Source organism: Amblyomma americanum, chromosome 1 (assembly GCF_052857255.1).
Source record: "Amblyomma americanum isolate KBUSLIRL-KWMA chromosome 1, ASM5285725v1, whole genome shotgun sequence".
Lineage (NCBI taxonomy): Eukaryota > Metazoa > Arthropoda > Arachnida > Ixodida > Ixodidae > Amblyomma > Amblyomma americanum.
In genome coordinates, this window is record NC_135497.1 from 386362955 (window position 1) to 386387905 (window position 24951).

At 43.9% G+C, this 24951-nt stretch overlaps 2 pseudogenes; one reads left to right on the forward strand and one right to left on the reverse strand.

Moving 5' to 3' along the window:
- Nucleotides 1-373: 373 nt before the first annotated feature.
- Nucleotides 374-1101, forward strand: LOC144122965 (uncharacterized; annotated as a pseudogene).
- Nucleotides 1102-2147: 1046 nt separating this feature from the next.
- Nucleotides 2148-19901, reverse strand: LOC144122976 (uncharacterized; annotated as a pseudogene).
- Nucleotides 19902-24951: the final 5050 nt, after the last annotated feature.

The following is a 24951-nucleotide window of genomic DNA, read 5'->3' on the forward strand; positions in this document are numbered from 1 at the left end:
TCAATGCTTTAGCTGTTCCAACACAGAGTCTAGACCACCACGCAGCAAGTTCAGAAGGTACTGACCACTTTAATTTTTCACATGCAGCTGTTTTTTTACATTGCTTGTATTTTTTCTTCCAGAGGTTACCTTGCAGGTGCAGAAGCTTTGCAAAGATGCTGGAGTACAAGTGAATACAACAAATGGTATTTCCAAACGTGAACAGCTCATAACTATTTCAGAAATTTCAGATGAAAGTGGCTTGCTTGTGCTCACAAGGATAGGATCCTTTGAGTTGTTTTATAACATCATAGAATTGTTCACAGAAGCACGTGTCTTGCAGACAACCCGCCGCTTCTGTATAAGCAATAATGACGCTGTCCTCTTAACATTCATGAAGTTGTATCATGATCTAACTTTCTCACTGCTGGCTGTGCTGTTTCGAGTTCACCGCACAACTGCGTCTAACTTGTTCAGGGAGTCCGTTGTGATCTTGGCCACCATTTTAAAGCACGCAGTATTTTTTCCAGAAAAGGCCTGCGTGGTCACCTGCCTCACAACATACTTCAAGGAGTACAAGGACAGGAGAATGGTGCTCGACTGTACAGAAATAGAAATTGAGTGGCCAAAAGACCTCACCTCACGGCTGCTAACATGCAGCCATTACAAACGTACCAACACTGCAAAGGTGCTGGTGAGCGAGACGCCAGGCGGTCTAATTAGCTATATAAGCCCAGCATATGGTGGGAAAGCATCGGATACATATATCACAAAACACTGCAAAGTGCTCGACAAGTGTATGCCACATGTTGACAGCGTCACGGTCGATAAAGGATTTCTTATCAGTGAACTCTGTAGAGAAAAAATGTCAAGATGATCAGACCTCCCTTTCTTATGGAAAAGCAGCTGACAACCGAGGAGGCAAAAAATAATCAGTCGATCGAAAGTGCTCGTGTGCATGTAAAAAGAGCCATTCAAAGAACGAAACTCTTGCGTATTTTGAGAAATCGGTTCAATCTCGACCTTCTGCCATACATAGACATCATTTAATTAGTAATTGCTGGCACAGTGAACCTATCGAAGCCTTTGTTTAAGGATAACAAGTTCCTCTTCCGCTCGTAGGTCACTGGATTTGAGTGTATGGAGTAAACAGATCAGTGTGGTATGTTTCATGTGTGCTGTAAAATATGTATTCCTGTCATATCATCTTCATCTGTAACATTCAGAACAGTATGTAATCAGTAAATTCTTAACTTCCTGAGTTTATTGTTTCTTCAAAACACAGTTATATCACAGATCCACAGTAGAGAAAGGACAGGAAGATGGGATTCTTGACAACAGATAACAAAGTGAACAGGAATTGAATGGGAGCTTCAGTACGCTAGCCAATTATTTCACAAGAGTGCTTCGTTTCCGCAGGTCTTCTTGTCAAAACATTGGCTAGCCGACTGAGGCTTGCCCTCAACTCTTGCTCACTTTGTTTTGTGTTATATCACAGATGTATCACGAAGTGTGTATCACATTTGTATGATAAAAAAGCGTTGAATAGCAAAAAACAGCTGGCAGGTATATTACAGGTACAAAATGCTTGACTTCTACATTTCGTAATCGCACATAACACTTTCTGCAAAAAATGTAACAAAAGATAATTATCCCCATGACATTTTTCTTTAAATGCTTAGAGTTGGTCCTAATCTGTAGCTACAGACTGTTTTTGCTATCAGAATTGGAAGCCTATCACACACACAGGATATGTGGTAGCACATACTCTTTGAAAAAATAGGAGGACCGCTCAACCACGTCCCTGAAATACTCATCGAATGACACTGGTATGCACATGTTCTTTTCATCATTCAAAAAGACAAATAGCTCCCCTTGCTTCAGTGCCCTTAAATCTTGCTCACTTTGTTTTGTGCTATATCACAGATGTATCACAAAGTGTGCATCACATTTGTATGATAAAAAAGCGTTGAATAGCAAAAAACAGCTGGCATGTATATTACAGGTACAAAATGCTTGACTTCTGCTTTTCTTAATCGCACATAACGCTTTCTGCAAAAAATGTAACAAAAGATAATTATCCCCATGACATATTTCAATAAATGCTTAGAGTAGGTCTTAATCTGTAGCTACAGACTTTGTTTCAGCTAGCAGAATGGGAAGCCTTATCACACACACAGAATATGTGGGAGCAAATACTCTTTGAAAAATTAGGAGGACCGCTCAACCACGTCCATGAAATACTCCTCATCGAATGACATTGGTATGCACATGTTCTTTTCATTATTAAAAAAGACAAATAGGTCCCCTTGCTTCAGTCCTGCCAAGCCCATTTGCACTTGTATCTGGCAAAAGTACGTGCTTGCACGCTTCAGATCTTCAGTTGTTGCTTTGTCGTTCTTCTCGGTGATCTCCATTACAAATTTTTCCAAGGACTCTGGGCACTTAACTTCAAGCACACGCTTGGGGCAGCACTGGCATTGTACTAGTCCATCTAGACTTGCACCAATGTATGGTCGTCCATCCATAACAATAGGTCTACAGTGTGTCACAATCAAGTCCTTGTGTTGCGATTGCTACTGTTGGGCATAGCACTTTTTTGCGCTTTCTTCCAACATGCTGCCACGACGCATTTCTGCTGTGCAGACGTTCGTTTGCCGCATGACCTTTCTTATTAAAGGTCTCAGGTCATGTGGTCCCATCTTTGTCCGTAGTGTCTTCACCCTTGTGAAGACATTGTAGGCAACGGAGGCAGTAATCATGCTAACCCTGTGCTGCCACCAGAGGCCACATTTTGCTTGGTGTCGTGTCGATTGTTCAATTGCAGCAATATCTTCGTAACTTCTTGCATTGTTTAATTGTTCGAGCAGCTTTTGCAGGTCACACTTCCCAGGCAACCTTCTCAGCTCGTGAAGGGTACCCATCGGAGTGATGTCTCTAGGTTCAGGCTCACATCGGTGGGGATTTTCACCAAAGTCTGGTACAGCTGCAGAGAAAGCAGACCACACAAAAATAGAGGTCTACATTGTCTCAAGTTTACTGACTCTAAAAGGCGTGACAAGTGAAACGGCGCCAACAGAACAATGTAATAAATATGAGATGCATATGGACATGCTAGAAAATTGCTGGTATTTTTTGCCTAGTACCCATACTATAATACATGACCTTATAGTAAGGCAGACGAATATTGTTGGACGCTCATAAGTACATGAGGTAAAACTTTTCGAGTGCAGAGTGACAGATACCGAAGGCTAAAGCCCTTAGACAGCCTTACAGTTATAGGCATTTAAGGGTGGCCGAGTATCCTCATAGGCCACCTACTGAAACTTCCGTGAGCCTAAATCGCAGCATGCTGGATAGCTCGGTTGTTCTCAAAATGTGTCGTCATATCTCAACCAGTACTGCAGTGTCACTATTGCATGTTCCTCGTTAAAAACACTACATGAGCAGTCACACTAAAATGGTCCAACTGCAATGTAGGCAGTTGTACACGAGTACCTTGCTGTCATGCAAAGGTCCCAATTCTATTCATTAGGTGAAGTTCACATTTACTTTAATCATGTAGGAGACGTTCTACTGCTGACAGTGTTGCACATCATAAAATATAACATACCATGCTGTGGCCAGATCAAGGAGCAGCCTTCTTTTGCTCAGCTGTTGCACGAATAAATTTGGACGTAGCAAAGTAACATGGGATTAACTACTATGAAGATGAATGAATGCCAGCATAATGGTAGTACGTACCGCAGCCGTTGCCTTCACGGATTCGTTTCATATAAATAGGCTCAGCTGGTATGTATATTGCACTGATATGACCAGCCAATATCTAAAATAAGCTTGCATTGATAACTGTTTCAGTGGCGCTCTCTGAATGCATTTTTGCTGCAGATTGATGGCCCAAATTATTGAGGAGCCGTCCAAGGATATTACCTTCAGGTTGAGCAGGCTCTTTAATCTTTGCCTGAGAAACAAGAAATTGATATAAAGGTTCAGGCTGCAAAATGTGCCCTTGATGAAAACACACAATTTGGCATTTAGCCAGCCACGTCTCATCATTTATATTTCATCTCTATGAGAGTTATGATGAAGTGATACATAAGAAAGTTACGTTTCAGTAAATAAAAGAGTATCAACTAGTATTTAGAGTCAAACGCCGTGTATCTGAAGCACTCTTAAAAAAGGGAGGTGTGACACCTGACATGCCCGAAAGTTATCACATGGTACTTGTGACAATGGGTTTTACTGTTGGCAAAAAAGAAAACGTGTTCTTCTACCCGTTGTGGAGAATGAACGTAGCAATTCGAGTGCTGTGAGAGATTGTAGTGCACAAGCAGTAAGCAAATCACTGAATTTATATTAAAAAAATTTCACTACTCTAACATAATGCACCAGAAAGCAGTGGCCTTCCTTTCAGGGCCACAGTCTGGCGTTTCAATCTCATTGTTTTTTTACTGCAAGTAATGTTGTAAAAGCAGAATTACTCACACACCTTTTTTGCGCATGGAAGGTGAACTATAGCCCTTGGTTCATACTTCTCCTTTATTCGGTCCTTCTGCGCTTTGCCCCACTTCTGTGGCTGATCAATCGGTAACAGTTTGTCACGAGTTCTTGCCCCATTATTATGTAGCAGAGAAGCCACAATGTGCTTACATGTGTAGTTTCTGTAAAATAAAATCCAGAACAGCACTTGAAGACATTCGAGTTACCTCAGTCTTAACAACTATTTTATCAATTCAAAAAGCTCCTTAAATGCAAATATGATGCTATCATTATTAATTAGAGTGTCAGAAACTTGAAGGTAAGAAACTCTTAAAGAATGTTTTGAGCTTTTTCCACAGCCAAGTTATATGCATAAAAAAAGTTACTCAGTGCAGGATGCTGTCATTTTTGGCTATTGCCTCCCAGATATTAAATTTACTGTACTCCGTACATCTACAATATGAGCCGACAGTCGAGCGGAAAGAGATCATACCCTGCCTTGCAGGAGCAGCTGGCTCGATCAACCTCCGATTTGCACACGGTAATCTTAACTTCATGTGGGGCATTGTTCAGTGCGGTTGTTTGTAAAACAAACGCCAGGAAATTGAAACGACCATTTTCAGCTGCTTCAATGGAGCACTCAACTACATGGCCTGCATAGCACACGTCCTCTGCTTCGATGAGGCAGCGACTGGTCTCGCACACCTTGTCCACATAGCAGTTGATGCTGCTCAGTGGCAGGGCGACTGCAAAAAGTTAGTATATAATCCCCGAGACAGCGTTGCGGTTACGTCGCAGCACGCAGAGGCGAAACGAATGCCGGAGAGGCTAATCATTCTATGGCAGAAACGATAAAAACACGATCATGCACGTAAGTACGTTGCCGTTAGGAAATTAGGCGTCATTGTACTGCGCGCATGCTTCTGACTACAATAAAAAATGCCCGTCAAGCAAGGCTAATCTTCCAGCTTTAAACAATAGCCTACTTTCAATAGAAATCCGCGATCCGCGCACATCACGTGTCACCGCGCCAAACCCACCTCACAACAACATCGCTCACAACAACATTCACGACCCTACATCCACATCAAACAATCTTATATTGCGTCGTAAACCGACCAACCGCACATCTGCCGTATGTCCTTAACTCGAATAAACAAAACGCACATAGAAGACAACCGGCATTGCTGAAGGCAGAGTCATTTCAGGAGCAAGAAGGCATAGCTCGAGCGCGTGTGCGTTCGCCGCGATGTACTCCGTTATTTAAGCTTTGAACGCGGCAGTGATCGTGATTCAGCGTAGTTTTGCTTACCTGAGATTCTATCGCCACTTTCTGCGTTGTTCATTAGTCTTCAGTGACGGACAACAAAACGCTGAAGCGAACCTAAAGTACTAGCAGCCGGGGCAGTCGACACAAGCGCACGGGAGTCCTTGCCGTGACGTCACGTCTGCTGGCCGTGAGAGAGCGCCACTCAAACTTCTCGGGGCTAATTGACGCTTCGACTGGGGGCAGTCTTCTTCAGAGTGCTACATGATTATTCCAGGCTAGTAATTATAGGGCTCAGAAAAAAATTAGCAGTAACCTAGCTCGGCCATGCCAGGATATACGTAGCGTGAGCTACGCTGAGCCGCTGAGCAGCAATTTCGCTATCCTTCTCCATGGCCACACGACACTGGCAAACGCCCCGCTATATGTATACCCCACTGATACCTCTGCGCATGCGTACAAAATGAGAGGAGCTATCAAGCGGCTCCGGAGCAGCGTCAGACTTGCTTACTTCCAACGAAGGCGCACAGCTGGGCACGCGCCGACGCCAGTGCGTCTGCCGCGGCTGTGAAGTCACTCCTCTGGAATGCGGAAGCGTCGGAGCGCGCGGCGGCGGCTCCGGCGATCCAGCTGTGCGCCGTATGACGTCACTGCTCCTCGCGCATGTGCAGCACGGCTCTCCACGGGCCACGCGAAACTGCTCAACCTCGACCAGTGTAGCTCACGCTACAAAAGGTTGGTACAACGCGCAGAGCTAAAACCCGAAAAAAAGCTTTACAGAAATGGCACCTAAGCGAATGGCGCGTGATGAATCACTGTCCAGAAGGGTGTCCAGTGATTGTACTTCGGGCATAGCACAAAATGCCGGAACACACATACACACGCACTTTCACTCCAGTGGAGTTTCCAACAAATGTATTGTCCCTAGCGCGTGGTGCATCGGTCAAAACACGCCTTCTTAATCTGATGAGTGCTTACTTTGATTGATGGAAGGACATGTGTCAGACGGATAGGCATTCGGATCCAGGCATGTGGATGACGGTCTAGTTTTGCGGGAAGAGCTTATAACTAATCGGAAGGGGGAGCTTGGAAGGGGTCTTCGAGCCTGGAGTAAGGCTAGGCCCTAACTATGATGTCGGTAGAGTCTCCCCTACTTTTATCTAGAAAGGTGCGTTTGACATCTTTACTACAGGGCGAGACAGGACAAGAGTGGACCACAGAACACTGTCTTTCGCACTGTAACTATGAAAGATCGTCACCAACTCGCCCAACAACTTGCTTTGTTGCTGCAGGCATGTGTATGTCTGGCCAAAGTCGTGATGAGAGGTGGAGGAATGAACCGAGGCAATGTGGCGGGCTGCACCTTGCGCCCTTGCTTCCTGGTGCAAACAATAGGCGTGCTTTGGGGCGTAGCATTTAGTGTTATGCCCAAAGTAAGGCCACTGGGCACCCTTCTGCACTGTGATTCACCTTGCGTGTAGGTGCCATTTTGGGAAAGTATTTTGGGGGGTTCAACTCGAGCGCATTGTAAAAGCGTTTTTCCAACCCCTATAAACACTGGTCTGGAATAATAATGTAGCAGTCTGAACAAGAGTGGTCCTCGGTCGAAACAACGTCAGTAAACCCTTGTTAAATTTCAAGCGTGTGTCAGTATACTTAATATATTTACAGTGCTCAACTTCCTGTACATCAAAGAAATGAAATTATTTTTTGTAACAAGGTTAAATGAACGACACACCAAGCCTTCGGAAAAAAACTGTGTGCATGCACGCTCACTTACCTGCGCACTGCCCGGTATTGTCGCTCAAAACAGCACGAAACTATGTCTGACTCGCTTTCAGGTTCCTGGCATGACAGTGAAGATAGAACAGTCCAAACAGCCAGATAACCCCTCGACGAAATGAAAGATGCGAAGCACCCTGAAGCAATCTTAACGAGTAACAGCTTAGAAGCGCAGACATGTGATATGCTCAAAATAGATTGATGTGGGCTTTTGATGTGGGCTAGATTGATGTGGACTATGATCCTTTGACAAGGATCATAGCTGCATGCACACACTTGATCAGATAGAATCTTTTTACTGAAGTAAAGCCGCACAGATCTAAGAGCGATAAAAGTCTCTGCAACGTGCCCCTAAGAAAACGGCTGCGCCGATATTTCATTTTATTCGTCCCTCAGCAGATCACTCCAGGGCTGAGGCCTGCTCATGTCTGTATGAACTAAAGGTACAACGGAAACAAGTAAAAAAAGTGTTTCAAAGTCAAAATTCGCACTTAAGTTGTTTTTTCGGCAATTACCTGTTACTAATTGCAGCTATAAGCGCCTCCTGGAACTGAGTGACGGGATTTGAGCAGCTTATGACAAGCCGTCATGACTCAGGAAAGAGGGCAAATATTTCAAATTTCTCTGTTCAAGTAAAGCAGCGGTCTTTTTAAGGTGATGGTAATATTTGTTGATGTAGACTCACCTAGTGTAATGCAACCAGTAACTAATCTTCAGTGTGAACAAACAAAAATACACAAATATTCAAGAGTCGAAATGCCTGAAACTGTAGAGTGCAGTAATTGTGACGAAGGAAGTGTGCAAGCAAAATAACGTAAACAAGGCTGATCATTGATCGTACAAAAGCCTTTCTTCTGTACAGCTTAAATATGAGCATTATATAAGGTTTCATGGAATGCTAGCATAATCTGGTGTTATGATGGTAGCCGCATGATGACTAGCCTGTCCTTCTACGCAGAGCGCTTTGCTGGAACGCTAAATTTAATTTAAGTATTGCCCATTCAGGAATGCCTGCCATCCATTTATTCACACCACTGGTACACTTCAAACTTTATGCGCCTTGACACAGATAGGTACTGCTGAAATAAAAGTAGGAAATTTAACTGCTCCTTTTAAGCTACTGTAGAAAGGCCATGAAAGATTTTTTTTTCTTGATGTATGTTGTGGTCAAGGTTCCTAAGTCGGAGAGGCATGAGCATAAAACCTGTACAGAAAGCATTCCACACTAAAACACAATAAACTTCATCAGAGCAGTGTTACAATGATGCCCACAATATTCTTTTCCATTTCTGCTGTTCCTCTCAACAGATCAAAAAGAAAAAAATGGAAGAAAGAGGAAGCCTGGACCAGCAGTTTTCTCGGGCTCAATGCAAAGACAAGAGGAAGAAAACAACCGCCTATGATACCAACTCGTGCACCTATCTTTTACAGGCCACATGCTTGACATCAAGCGTCTATGGCTGAGAGGATGCACCAACAGGTTGATGACACCATTCGCGTCAGGTGCAGGCAGTGTTGGCTCGATGACGGATGAAAGCTGTTGCAAAACTAGCGTAATGATACCGGTGGGGCAGTTGGACTGCACTTGACTGCGGACGCAGTAGAAGGGCTGCATTAGAGAAATGTTTTTGTAAACATCATCATCGAAACATCTCATTTCATTTTTGGCCGAAATAATTTTCTACGACAGTGAACCACGCGGCTGCTTGAAAAGGCAGGCAAAACAATTTGTCCCCTGCCAAGAGGGATTAATCTACTGTTGGCCGTTTTCACGTGATAAGAAATACATCGGCCGAACTGGTCGATGTATCAAAGAAAGATTAAACGAGCATGAATACAATGTCTCAAGTGCCCCCTGATAGGTCAAATAGCGAAGGACTGCCTGAACTGCAAAAGTCATGAAGGTGACATCTATGCCTGCGAGCCATTGCGCAACGAGTACGTTGTGATAGGTAGGAAGCGCGACTCGCTGGCAAGAGAAATTATAGAAGCACACATGATAGCAAGGCTCTCGAAAGAATGTATTAGTGCGCCCTCTATATCGCTGTATTGTCACCAACTAGCCTAACAACTTACCATGCAAGGTATATTGTCCTCGGAGGAGACTTCAACCTACCTAATGTAAACTGTCTCTGTCTTCAGCCGAAAATCGACACTTCTTACCTATTTACTCTGCCTCTCGTGAAATGATCAATGCACAATCCCTCTTTCATGTTTTAGTTAGTCCTACCACAATAGCCCCCAATAGCTCAAATCCGTTAGTTTCATTGTTTTGTTCAGATCGCAGGCTCATTTCTTCTATTGATTTAACACCGGGTATAAGTTACCATGAAATTGTTGCACAGTCGAGTAGGTTATACTTCATTGTTATGTGAGATTGCCGCATTCCCGCCTAACTCCAGACAGCACACTTTTATCTTTGAAGTAGATTCTGCATGGCATATACTAAAAACCAAAGCTTTATCACAAATGCAGTCATATGTTCCTTACCGTGAGCTTTCTTCCATCCGTCGAACTGATAAGCCGTCGATCAGCCGAAATCTGCGGTGATTGAACAACAGAAGAAACCTTTTGTATAGTCGTTACTGTAAATCACGAAAACCGGAGCACTATTGCAGGGTGAATTTAACTTTTAATGAGACAGCAAAAGAAATGCGCAGCGCTGAAAGTTCGTATCTACGTGTTCTGAGCGAAAATTAAAACTAACCCGAATAAAGTATGCAAGTGCGTCAGAAGCAAGTAATCGTAAAGTATACTATTCCAGATTTTCTAGATGACAATAATTACGGCGAGCAACTGAAAGAAAAAGCTGTTCATTGTAATACTAACTATTTCGAATCTTTATTCTATCAGTTCAACCCACAATGTAATGGCATACAAATTACAGATTTTTCTCAAATGAGCGATAAATTCTTTTCAGAGCAGGGAATAGCAACACTACTCCGGAAATCGAAGAGCTTCCAGTCCAGATCACATCTCTGATTACATACTAAACAACTGTGCCCCATGTATTGCCCCACTTCCGGCGACTCTGTTCAAGAAATCACTATACCTCGGCGCCTTACCCAAGGATTGGGTAACCGCAAATGTGGTCCCGACTTACAAAAGTGGTTGAAAATAAAAACTATCAACTACAGGCCAATATCTTTCAACAGTGTTTCATTCAAAACACTAGTGCACATTTTACACTGCACTTTGTTGGCACACCTCCAAGAAAAAAACCTTCTCTGCCCAACAGAGCACGGTTTTCAAAGGGGGCTTTCCTGCGATGCCCAATTGGTTGAGTCTTCCCATGACATAGCTGCGTCAATTAAAAGTGGTAAACAAGTTGACGGTATCTTTTTTGATTTCCTGAACGCGTTTCACTCGGTAGCACATAAATTTTATTGGCAAAATTTTTGCACCTGATATTCCTGCTATTCTTTTGCTGTGAATTGGGGCTTATCTTGCTGACCGAAAATAGTCCTTTGTGCGTAACGAATTGAGCGCATCGCATAAAAATGTGTCTTCAGGTGTCCTCTAGGGATCTCTTCCAGGGCTCTTCATTTTATAATAATTAATGATATATCTAACCAGATATTAAGTCGTCTAAGATTGTATGCTGATGATTATTGTCTCTACCACGACGCTAATTGCTTAAATAACGGTTTTCAATTACAAAGTGACCTTGACGCTATATTACTGTGGGGCAGAACGTGGAATATGTAACTCAATTTTTCCCAACGCAATGTTGTCCAGTTTACAAACAAACGTCAAATCCTACATACTACATACTGTCTCGATGGCAAAAATCTGTCAGTTGTGTGAATTAGAAATATCTAGGTGTTCTGCGCACAAATGGCCTTTTCTGCAATTACCATATTGCCTATATATAGAAGCTAAGACTGGCCGTGTTCTTGACTTCCTAAAAACAAATTTTTGGCAAGCTCCTGCTAAATAAAAGAAGCACTTTATATTTATATTATGTGCACTATCTCAGAAAACTAATGCTGCACTTGAGACCCTGGAACAAAATTATGTATTGCAGAATTAGAACCTATCCAAAAGCGTGCAGCACGATTTGTCTCCTCAAACTACGACTTTACTCAGAACTCTTCTAACATCAGAGTAAACCTGGGATGGCCCCTTCAGGAAGAGATACGGGAATACATCCAGTGAAAGATCCGCAGCGGTGGCTCAGTGTTTACGGCTCTCGGCTGCTGACCCGAAAGACGCGGGATCGATCGCGGCCGCAGCGGTCGAATTTCGATGGAGGCGAAATTCTAGAGGTTCCTGCACTGTGTGATGTCAGTGCACGTCAAAGACCCTCAGGTGGTCGAAATTTCTTGAGCCATTCACTACGGCGCATCTCATAGCCTGAATGCACAATAATGCCCACTTGGGCGCTCAAGCTATTTGAATAAGCGAAAAAATAAATGAACTTGCAGAAGGATGAGCTAACGTTAAAATTATTTAAGAGATTCAAAATTTTTATACGAAAAGCTTAGTATATATTAGCGGATTTCCAAGTTAAAACTTTAGCAGTATCGTCAATGTCTCTTACAAAAACTGTGTGCTCAACTGAACTTAATAATGGGACACAGAAGGAAGTGACACACGGTATGCTTCTGCGCTCAAGATTTTTGATCCCCAACTAGCCCCGACCTTTTCACTGCTAAGCTAGCTGAATGAGTCCGGTTTTTGTCATTACTTCTTAATATATTTGATGAGCAAGTTACATAACCTGACACTAGTGGCACGTGCACGCGTTCAAATCAGCATTACACGGGGCTCATTCCCAGGTCCGAGACTAACCCGGCCCGACGAGCTCAGCGTGAGACCCGGCCCGGGCCCATTCCCGTAACAGCGCAAAAGTTAAATTGCTCTATGCAAGTAGACTTCTGCAGCACAAGTAAAGAAGCTGCCGCCCAAGCCGCTCAACTCACAATAAGACGTGACATAATTGCTTCCGTAAACACGAAAAGAGGAGGTGAAGCGGGTTCGCCAGCTCGGATTTTGAGTAGTGGTCTTGTGAGTGAGTAGTGGTTCATTGCGCAGTATGTATGAAAAGTTCCAAGTGGCATAAACCAATATCTCTTCACCAGTGACGCTTCTCACAGCGTGCAGAGGTATTTTGGGGAGGTGGAGAAACCACTGAGGACGATCTCGGAACAAACAGGTGCCCATCGAGCAGTGAAGTGAACGACGTTCTCGAGCAGTTTCAATGAGGCTTCAAATCTCCAGCCTAAAGTAGTAACAAAAAACCTGCCAGATCCGGTGCGCCTTTTGGTAGAATCTAGAGCGTGTTCTCGCTCATAGCTGAATCAGCCCGAGCCAGTGGTGCTCTGTACTTTAGTATGTTAACGTACTCGTCCAAATGAGCCGTGTGCAGGTGTTACAACGCTGCACTAAGAACGTTGCAGTAGTTTCCCCAGCTGCTAGATTTCGCTGTTCAGAACCTGCGAGAGAAATCTCGCTGCTGCTCTTGAGTCACTGAAAAGTTCAATGCACCTTCTCTAGTATCGTTCAATGCGGCCAGGCACGCGTGTCCGAAGTCACTTGGAAAATGCACTGTCAGTGACGCTGATTAAGCTCCGTTTAATAACGCAGTAAAAGCTTTCTCTGATTCCGCGTCAACAAAAAATTCTCCGTGAGATTTTAGCGCCGAGATTCTTTCATTTACAAGACGTTCCTGAATGTTTCCCCACCAACACCCCGCCTCCCTCCCACCCTCCAACAAAAAAAAATCATTGTTTTTAACTAAAGCAACATCAAAATAGGCAAATCAGCTTCGAGTCATCTTATTTCTAAGCTCCACCATGGCTCTCTTTCACTCGTGTCGCCCCTAGAACACCCCAAGTGCAACCTGCAGTGATAATGAAGAGTATGACACGTCCCCCCTGTGCACGGGCCTGAGCCCGGGCTGGCAACTTCGCTCCGGGATTGGCCGGGCCGTGCTTTCGGGCTTGCCCGAGTCCATGCAGTACTCTAATTCAAATACAGTGAAACTCAGGGGATGATAAGGCACAGTCTGCTCAAGCAAAGAATCTATAGGACCTGTGCAAAAATTGGAGCACAAGCACAGAAACAATCATGGAATGTGAGCTGCTTATTAATACCTATCCATGCTTCGCGCTTACTAGTTTACCTTTTGATTTAGATTACACATTGAATGAAAAAGGCCGCTGCCCATTCCCATACTGGAGAGGAAGAAAGTAAAAAAAAAAAGACGCGACTTGTCAGGAGTCATCTTGCAGCACTAAATTTTTCACAGGAGTATTATCTCACGAGAATCGGATACAGCGTTGCGGCAGATGTCAGTAAAGGGGCGGATTTTATGGGGAGGGTGGTAAGGATGGCATCCCCCCCCCCAAGCTAGTAATTTTACATAGTAAAACCATGCTGAAGCCAATTTTTTACAAAATAAGGTCAAGAGCTACCTGATTCAAATGGAACCGCCCCCTTCCTCTCGACGATTAAGTTATTAATTCGCCCTTCTATAAGCACAGTGCACTACGTACCATTGAAGCAGGCGCCCAACTTTACTCTAACATTTCTCACGGAAATAGTGCTTTAGACTCAGAATACTGGATCGTGGTGACCAGGGGCACATTCGTTGCCTTGAAAAGACTACAGGAAATGATCTTCCACCTACAACAACGAAGAAATTGAGCCTGCTGTGAAAGAAATCATGAAAAAGTTGCTTTTCACTGCGGCCGTACGTTGTACCTGAATCGGATCGGTTCAGCCTCGACGCGACCATCTCAAAGCAAGAAACATAAACAAGAAGCGGCGTCGAGCAGTTAACTGATGATAAAACATTACCGAATGCACAATAGTTCAATAGCAGGCGCACAACACGTATTACATCACCAATCGCAAAACATCAGTTGCATGTAGGCTGAAATTTGGCGCCAAGAATCTCTCGAAACAGCTTCGCCGCGACGGCGTGCAGTCCGTTGTTTCTTTCAAATGTCCACTCTACCACGAAATCGTCGCTCACTGCGTAGTCGCACATTGATAAAGTGTGCGCGATGAAATAATCGCAGAGCGCAACCAAACTCAAAACCGCCGCCGTGGTGGCTGAGTGGTTATGGCGCTCGGCTGCTGGCCTGAAAGACGCTGGTTTAATCCCAGCCGCGGCAGTCGAATTTCGTTGGAGGCGAAATGCTAGAGGCCCGCGTACTCTTTGATGTCGGTGCACATCAAGAAACCCCAGGAGGTCAAAATTTCTGGAGCCCTCCATTACGGCGTCTCTCATTTCTTGGGTGCTTTGGGACCTTAAACCCGCATAAGCTACTAACTCAAAACGAGACGAGCCCGAATAATAAAATAAGCACGAACGCGGACCGAGATGCGCATGCGCGTGCAAGCACACGAAGCGACTTCGTCTTCAAGTCGTGGGAAGCCAAGAGCTATCCGGACATCTGCCCTAAAAAACGAGGGAAAAACTACAAAATATATAAAAATAACTGTTTCTCTCCCGACTGCAACGCATGCACTGCTTGACAGAGCAGCGTGCCGCATTTCCTCTCTTTTCCTTTTCAGTTCAGTTCAGTTTATTACCTTAAGGACCCCCGTGGGGGTATTACATAAGGGGTGGATTATACAAAAAAAAAATAAGTACAATGGTTGCCATGTGGGTTCAACATACAATATGATCTGTTAGTGCTTTGGAAAAGTTGGATGGGCAGGTGATAGCGGCGATGCTGTGGGAAAGGCCGTTCCAATCTAATGCTGCTCGGGGGAAGAAGGAGGCAGCGAACGTGGTCGTATGGGTCCGAGGCCGGGCAACTTGAAGAATGTGACCAGTGCGATGCGATATGCGAGCTGGTGATGTGATATAGCCTGCGTAACCGTGGGTGCTGTAAAAGAACTTATGAAACAGGTTTAGGCTGGTAATGCGGCGACGAATAACAAGGGTTGATAAGGCGGATTCTGCTTTTAAAAACGACACGCTGACTTGGTATGAATAGGTATTGTGGATGAATCTAGTGGCACGGTTCTGGACGGATTCGAGGGCATTTATGAGGTATATTTGATGTGGATTCCATATGGGGGATGCATATTCTAGTTTCGGTCTGATTAGCGATTGGCAAGCCAGGAGATTAACTTGTTGGGGAGCGTGACGTAAGTGGCGTTTCAAAAAGCCTAGTGTTTTATTCGCGGATGATATTACATTAGAAATATGTGTGCGCCAAGATAAATCATGAGATAGCGTGACTCCTAAGTACTTAAATGAGTTAACTGCTTCTATTGGAATTTGAGCTATATTGTACGAAAAAATAAATGGTTTAGTGCGACGGGTGAAGGATACAATCTTGCATTTCTGAGGGATAAGTGTCATCATCCACAGGTCGCTCCATTTCTGAACGTTAGTTAGGTCAGTCTGGAGGGCTTCTTGGTGGGATGAGTTATTAATAGTACGATAAATGACGCAATCATCTGCGAACATACGAATGTGACATGATACGTGAAGGGGCAAGTCATTAATGTATATTAAGAATAATAACGGTCCGAGCACTGATCCTTGGGGGACGCCTGAGGTTACTGGAATGTAATCAGAAAATTCGTTATTAACTATGACTAATTGGGTTCGATTTGTTAAAAATTCCTTAATCCAGTTTAGAATGATAGGGTGAATATTTAGGTAAGAGAGCTTAAGTAGTAATCTCTGGTGTGGTACTTTGTCAAAGGCTTTTGCGTAATCTAAAAAAATAGCATCAATCTGTTGGTTGCAGTCAAGGTTAGCATGTAAGTCATGAACAAATGTAGCCAGTTGTGTCTCACAGGAAAGGTTTTTACGGAAGCCATGTTGTGATGAATGAAAGAAATTGTTGGAATCGAGAAAGTTCATGACTTGAGAATAAATTACATGCTCCATGATTTTACAAGGAATGCTTGTTAGGGAAATGGGTCGATAATTTAAGGGCGAGTTTTTGTTACCGGACTTGAAGATTGGGACGACCTTTCCCACTTTCCAGTCATGTGGTATGTTACCTGAAGAGAGGGTCTGAGAGTACAATAGTGATAAGTAGGCCGCGGAAATGTGCTTAGTATTTTTCAGAAATTTTGAGTTAATTTCATCGATCCCGGCTGATGACGTTAGCTTGATGTTTTCAATACGAGATGATATACCATCTGCGAAGAAAGAAACTGGATCCATGGTTGACGCTGTGAAGGAACTTATGTAGGCGTTAGCAGGTAAATCACACTCTTTCGCAAAAACAGTTGAAAAGGCTCTATTGAAAATGTCAGCACATTCACAATCGCTGATGGTTTGACCCATATCGTTAGTAAAAACAATTGTACGTGTATCCTTCGGGTTTACTACGTGCCAGAATTTTTTAGGGTTGTGTATTAGCATTTTTGCAAGTCAGAGTGGAAAAAGGTGTGCTTTGCGTTGCGGATAGCAGCAAGGTAATCAGCTTTGGCAGTGTAGTACTTTTCCCATGATGCTTGGCTTGGGTTCCGCTTTGCTGCCCGATAGTGACGCTTTTTCTTGTTTTCCAGGCGTTTCAGGGCCGTAGTAAACCACGGTTTTTGCTGGTTAGCACGGAAACTAGCTACCGGAATGTACTTGTTTGTTAGTTCGTGAACTTTTTTCCTGAAAATCGTCTAATTTTCGTTAAGAGACTTTGTGTGGAAATTGGTTTCATAAGTTGTAAAAAAAGCAGTTAGTTCTTCATTTATTGCTTGAAAATCACCTCTTTCATAAAGACGAATTGTTTTCCTGGAAACTTGACGAAGCATGGGTGTAAAACTGAAGGTAGCATGAATGACTTTATGATCACTTATTTCCCTTAGGTATGTAATACTTGTTGCGCTATCAGGGCTGTTGGTTAATATCAGATCTAGAGTGTTGGCGGAATTCTGCGCAATGCGCGTTGGCTCTAATATTAGCTGAGTAAGGTTGAAGTTAAGACAGACATCGACAAAATTTTTTGCTTCTGAAGAATTTGTCATGGAGGTGTAGTTACGCCAGTCAATAGTGGGAAAATTGAAATCACCAAAAAGAACAATATCTGCGTTAGGATACGATGATGTCAGTTCACTCAGCACATTGTTTAGTTTGTAGGAAAAGTCCGGATCATTTTGCGGTGGCCTGTAACAGACTCCTAACAGCACAGTTCGGGGGGCAGCGTGGCAGAGCAGCCATAGCAGTTCTAAGTTAGAATCTACATTGATTAAGGATGCTGAAAACTGCTGATGTACGGCTATGAGCACGCCACCGCCACGGGCTCTTTCCCGGTCTTTACGGTAAACTTTAAAGTTGGGCAGCGCAGCTAAAATTTCGGTATCACGGATATTGTCTGTTAACCACGTTTCTGTAAGAATGAGAAGGGTGCTGTTGGTTGATAAGACAAGACTAGATACGATTTCCCGTTTCGGTAAAAAGCTTCCTATGTTAGTAAATACTGCAGGTAAGGTAAGATTAGTTCGGGGGGTGTGCTGTCGGGGAGTTGCTTTAGAGCGAGCAGAGTGTGATTGCTATGGCACCTCTTTTACCGTTTCCGTCAAGTCGTCGAATATATACTGCTTGGGGCCTATGTACAGTGTTTTAAAGCGCAGTGCGTACTTATCAGATGTTTCTTTCGCGAAACGTAGTAAATGTTTGCGTGTCTTACGGACAGAATGTGAAAAGTCTTCTCCTATGCTGTAGTCGGTGTCTTTTAGTTTCCGGGCGTTTTTTAGGATGGATTCTTTTGTCTTATGGAAAGTGAATTTAACGATAATGGGTCGACATCGTTCACTTGAGTGACGGCCAAAACGATGTGCTCTTTCTATTTCTTTTGGGTCTATGGTGATGTCCAAATTTTCACTGCAAAGGCGGGTGACCAGTTCTTCAGACTCAGAGGACGTTTCCTTTGAGCTAGTATCAGGTAAGCCATAAAATAGCAGGTTGTGCGGCGCGACCGGTTTTCGGCATCGTCTACTCTGGATTCGAGGTTACTGATTTGGCTCGCCGACGGGGCGGCATCAGTCTTAATGGATTCAACTTCTGTTTTAAGTGATGCGAGGTCCTGATAGTGGGTTTCTAATTCGGTAATGCGCTTACTTAATTCGGTGATCGATTTATCTGTCGCTACTAACCTGCTGCTGAGGTCTTTTACTTCGCTGATTAACGTGCTTTGGCCCGATGTTAGTTTCTGTAGTTCTGCAAGTATGGCGGCAGTGTCAGGACCAGGGTTAGTTTCTATGTCACCGGATTGCATAAGTAACGAATGGACAACAGCAAAGCATTCAACGACAATACAAGTACAACACTGCGGGCTCGGCAGCTGAATTAAGAAGTAGTTGCTCGATTTCTTTGCAAAAAGAGAGTATGATTTTCTAACCTGTATGGCGAAGACAATAGGGTTACTCGTCCGCGCAGTGGCACAGCTGCCGAGCCCACAAGGCGCCGCGGTCCACGGGCGATCTTTTATAGGTGGCGAAAAACATGATGTCTGCGGCGATTGTATTTCCCACGACGAACGGATGGTCCCAGAGCCAGGTGGTGGCGAAATCCAGATAAACGTGACGTCAGCCGCTGTTACGGAATTGGTATCAGCTTCATGACTGCCGTAGTGATGACGATAACGTGGCCGCACGTCAACGCAGGCAGCAGCCAGAACAGGCAACAGCACATGTGTGAACACAGGAAGGAGCACCTGCATGGCGAAGACAAGAGGGTTACTCGTCCGGGCAGTGGCACAGCTGTCGAGCCCACCGATGATGAGTGGCTCCAATGTCAGGTACAGCCAGGTGGTGTTGGTACAGCTCGCGGCGGAGGCTGCCGGAGGGGAGTTGGGAACCGCCCACGCACAGAGCCCGACGGTTCCTTTCTCCAAAGCCAGCCCCACGCCCTTGCTATGTTAAAATCGTGACATGAGTGACATGAGCTTGATGCTCTCTCCGCCGCAAGGCAAACGGGTGTCTTCTTGTGGCTTCTCTTTCTTCGAGGGAGAAGGCGTGAAGGAAGGGTCATCAGCATTCTCAGAAACGATCCCCGTCATGAAAGAGCAAGCGCAAACAAAAATCTCTACTTTTTTTTTCGGTTCGTGCTGCTTCAACGCTGGCTTAATGAATAAAAAGTACAAATTTTGCTAGACTCACGACTTATACACTTAATCTGGCTCCACGTAACTTAAGTGGAACTTGCCATACATAAACTTTCTACTTATATAAGTGGAACCGGCTATCCAGAGAGAAAGCTGAGGAAATATGTGGAAGTTAAATGGGTAAGGTTTTAAATGGAACACAGTGCTCCCATACATGTAGCTGGAACACATGTTCCATATAAAGACAGCCGACGAGTCCTAATAGGCCCTAATTGACTGCTCCACTGCTCTCAACTCCGCTGGATGTTCAGCATCCTCACATTTCCTGTTTAGGACACTGTGGACACTTACCCGAGGGCATGTTCAGGCATCGTTGAACTGCATGAAAAAATACTTTGCACGAAGCGTACATATCCGCAAATGACCTTGCTTTCCCATATATATTCTGAGCAATCTGAATAGTCGAATATGGGGTATTTTATCAAACGGAGCTGCAGAGTTAACATGACCATACATCTGGTCGCATTTGCATATAGTGCTATATCTGATTTACTTAGCGAGGAAATAGGCTGGTGCTGAATTTCACCCTCAGCGTCTGAAGCACTAAAGAAAACCATAAGAGAGAACAACCACAGGGGTTAAATGAACCTCTATATGAAATATATTAGCATTGTATTGTTTCGCAGTGTTGCCGAGCATCTAGATACCGAAAACATTAGGTGAATTCATGAAAAAGATGCTTTGAATCGTTTAGTCTTCAGGCAACACCTGTCTAAATATATGGCTGCGTCTGACACTTCTCGGCGAAATCAAATTTCCAGCTATCATGACTTCTCAATTTCTTCAGCCTTTTTATCCCGAAAAACGATTGCACATGCAGCTCTTCACACCCATAGGTATTATGTCTAGCGAAAGGCCGAAATATAAAACAAACAAAGCATCAAGTGCAGGCCTTATGACAATGGCATATAAACAAATGCAAGCGCTTATATCGTAGCAGTACATAGTCATTCCATGCTAATTACAACAAATGTCAACAACTACAAAAATAAGGTCGCAAAAATGTTCATGAGCCGCATGAGGTGCAGAAGGGACACACAAAAGAAAGAGTTGGCGCGAAAAATAAACCTACTATACGGGTGTTTTTGGCACTACCCTGTTTGGGTTCACATCATAGAGGTATATCAAAAATTTCAGATCGCTAATTACCATCAATAGCCTATTTGTGCTATCATGCAGCTCCCTTTTACTTCACTTTCCTTTCGTGATCTCAATGTAAACATATGAATCAATGTCGTTTATGTGGCTGAAGTTCTGCAGTAAGAGCAGCGTGCACACTGGCCTGCATTTCTCTAGAACAAACAAAGTAAAAAAACTTCAAGGGAATGTTCAGGAACAGCTAGCTCAGACCGTCATCAAGTGCCAAAAATAGCGACCTCCATCTTCTGACCAAGAAAATAAAAAAGAGCGCAAAAAAGCATTCGCTTAAAGTCGCTTCGCAACACGGGCTCAAAGATCATACCGTGAATAAGCCAAAGTGATTCTAAACCACCGAAATCGTGTTTAAATTATCATGTGAGGCGTTTTCTCGTCATTATATATGTGCTTCGGCAAAAACCCATCAACGGACACATACCGGTAAAAATGGCTACGAGCGGCCTCTCGCCTGACGCCCGACTTCCTTCAGAGGTGTGCGCTTAGGAGAGCCTCCGTAAACCCCGCTGCAGCCACTCGCGAGCCAAGAAATGATTAGGACAGCCTCGCAGCCTGCTAAAGGTAGCACCCTTCGGCGAACTCGGTTCGAACGTGCGCAAAGCCTCTATGCGCTGTGACGGGGCGCGCGCACGCCCTAGCGGAACCACCTCTCCTCTTCCGTGACGACAAACCAGCTCTTCCGCACCAGCAGAAAAGGTGGCGACCGCAGCGCCAGGGTCCAGCTCCAATCAGCGCCACGGTGTCCGCGGCGGCGCCTCCGCCTCTCGCGAGACGCTAACACAGTCGCATGCAGTTTCTTCGACAGAACGCAGAACTCTCGCCAAGCTTGAACCACTGGCCCAAAGCAGCATCAACAGCAGTCATTAAAAATGGCTACTATGTGCATTGCACCAGAGGGTGGATTTCCGTCCCTCGCGGATATATTAAGTCGAAAGGATTTAATGATTCACACTCGCGGTCATGAACTGTACGGCGTCCGTTACATCCTGCAACTCGATAAGAAAAATTCAGGAGGGCACTTTGTTGGCCTAAAGTGCGGTGAGGCGAAAGCCTCTAGCGCGGTGTTGCTGCTTGTGTCACTGATGTGTGGTTAACATTTTGATTCACTACACAACTGTTTGGGAATATTAAATGCTGGAGACATTGGATGGCGTTTGGGAGCCATCCGTCTGATTCGACGCCTTTCCGCACTCTCCAGAGTCCTACACAAGCAGAACTAGATATGTGTTGGCGGGAAGTAGCGTAGTAGTTAGCACGCTCAGCCGCGGAACAAAGAGATAACGGTTTGAGCCCTGCCGTGCAAAGATTTTTTATCTTATTGAGTTGCTGGATGTAACGGACGCCGAACAGATCCATGTTGCTCCATACCCCATCCCACCTTTAATGGCTCATGCTCGCGGCCATGGAGCAAAGGAACTCAGTCCGCGATATGGGTTCAATTCCTCGCCAAATTGAAGCTCTGAGTTGCCATATATCATCATTAAGCTCTGTAAACTTTCAAGCAGTACCTTACGCAGTAACTAATGTGTGTAATGGCACTCTTATAGTTGAGAGCATGTGAGCGAACAAAATTTTCATTCACATCAGTATGTGACAAATTTGTCACAAAAAGTAAATTGGCACTAAATACTCCTAACGGCTGCTGTACTGGCCCTATGTTTTGCACCTAGACCCCTGGACATGAGAGTACACATCAGTCTTGGTTGAAAACGAATATGCAGCTTATGAAATTTATAAAGTACACTTATATTTTTATTGTTTTACTCACCTGTTAGCACTAAAGACCGGAAGCGCTGCAGTGCATATAGAGTATTTTTCAATATACCAGGTGTGTTAGCAAAGGTGAACCAGAATTTATAAAAATAGGCTTTTTGAGGTATAAAGGCGTCTTCTGCGGCACAACGGTACAAGCGTTTGCCGACATCAAGAAACAGACGAATATTTTAATAAGACATGCGCCTAACAAATTTCCGATAATTCACTTTTTAACTGCTTAGGTTAGACACTTAGTTGCAATAATACCTGTAATAATCAAAAAGTTAATTATCGGAAATTAGGTAACTGATCGACCAGTTAACATTATTCGCCTCTTTTCAGATGTCCGCCAATGCAGGTATTATTGTGCCGCTAAAGCCGCTTTTATAACTAAAAAACCGTATTTTTAAAACTTTTGAGCTTCTTTGATGAAACACTCGGTATAATGAGTCGTACAGCCTGACCGTACTTCTTTTGTCGGAATGTCACTTTTTCAAGATAAAAGTATTTGCAAATGATTGTCAAGAGTACAGCCAAGATGTGCACGCTGAATATTGCAATCAAACCATCTTATCGACAGCCGTAAATAATTAGAGTGCTCTAAAAAACGATTATTCAAGCTGGATTACACCGGAACGCGAGATTTTTTTTAGGCAATGATAAGGGGTGCCTCGACAAAGACCGGCAACACTACAGCAAAATTAAGACTGGTAATATGTTCAGCATATTGCGCGCAACAAGTACTTTACCTTGAAACTCTTCTAAACACATGTCCTCCAAAATAAAGAACCACTAGGAGTTACTTCCCAAGATTGGCAAGAACAGAGGTACACAGATATGGCACAGCTTTTCTATTGTCGTTAGCAACATTCACTATAAAACGGCGCTGGTGAATTATTGCCTCATTCATTTTTTTTAGTAAAGCATTGCGCATCTACCGGAAGGCTTTTGATCCAAGTCGTTCCTCGAAGGTAATTTTTGTTGCAGAAGGACGCCTGTCAGTTTTGAAACTCGTCGGCACAGCCAGTTCTAACAAATTGAACAAACCTTACAGTAATGAATGATTGAACTCGAACACAGCATAAACCAAACCTTCGCCGCAAACTGCATATTTCCAAGTGAAAAACCAGCATTTTTATATCGAATACAGTCCAACAGCGCTTAACGTTCATCTACAGATCAGGACAAAACACTGCCCTCGTTTTCCTTACTATGCAGTTATGAGCAGCCTTCCACGCACACAGACAGCAAAATGGCTGCCTGTTTAGCATTGCTAAGCACGAAATAGTGTGCGAAAGTATGGTGGGACACTCAAACCTCCGGGGCCAAGCAAATATTCGGGTGGACGAAACCAATTCGGGGGTGTCACAGGTCGGTTCCGAGCGTGGGTGCACTCAATTTTCATTTTTTAAGGGATGAGACAAGCCTATTTTGGGGTGTCCCAAGTCGGTTCCGAATATGGGTCAACGAACTTATCAAAATTTGTGGGTGGGCCAACACCATTTTTTCGGTCAGCCCATTCCAGTTTGAGATTAGGTCAAGCCGGTCTTCCACCTGAGCCCAGTCACGTTCACCAGCAGTCCTTTGTCCCTGTTTTTTTCCGCTTGTGCATGATTGCAATACCTTCACTACACTGTAAAAAAATTCCGTACCTATAACGTAGACTATGTACGTTTTAAATACAGAACCACTTCTGCTTTCAATGAAACGTAGGGAATGACCGTATATTCAGTCCAGTATTGAAGGAAACGTCCGTGTTCCTCTGTAGTCGTTGCAGGGAAAAATACTAAACATTCAATTTAAGGGATCAAAACTTAACACGACAGGACGGTTGACCTCATCGACTATGTGTTGCACCAACCGCACTAATAACTTGCTTAAAGGCAGCAAAAACAGAAGATGCTTATGATGTGACGCCACTTTTACACGATGAACTGCTGGCCCGCGGACTATAGGCATCACATGACGTCCGATTTTTAATTTGTCTGGTTTACTCTTAGCCGACAATGTCCGCAAACTAGCATGGCGAACGACCGTGAGCATGTCTAATGTGATTAACACAATGAAGAGCCGAGGAAGGGTGATAACGCATTACGTTGCTTCAAGGTTGAGTGATTGGTACAAATTGTGAGCAACGTTAAATAACAAAGGCCTTAATTTGCTCTAATGTTAAAAGCTGAATTGATGAAAATATTTTTCGCTACATTGCTAGCCACATAATAGAGTAACATTTAATAAAAATGTTACTGCAACATTTGCTTTCTGTGAGAAATGCTGCGTAATGAGGTCAACTGTTAGAAAACATTTAGACACAGACAATGGTTGGACAGCTTCTCCAAAGTGAAACTGAACACCAGCTGAAAGTACATTGCAAACATGATGAAAGTGCACAAGTTGAAAGCCGAATTTCTATCTGCCATTTGGTAAGGAAATAAACAACTGAGTAAACCA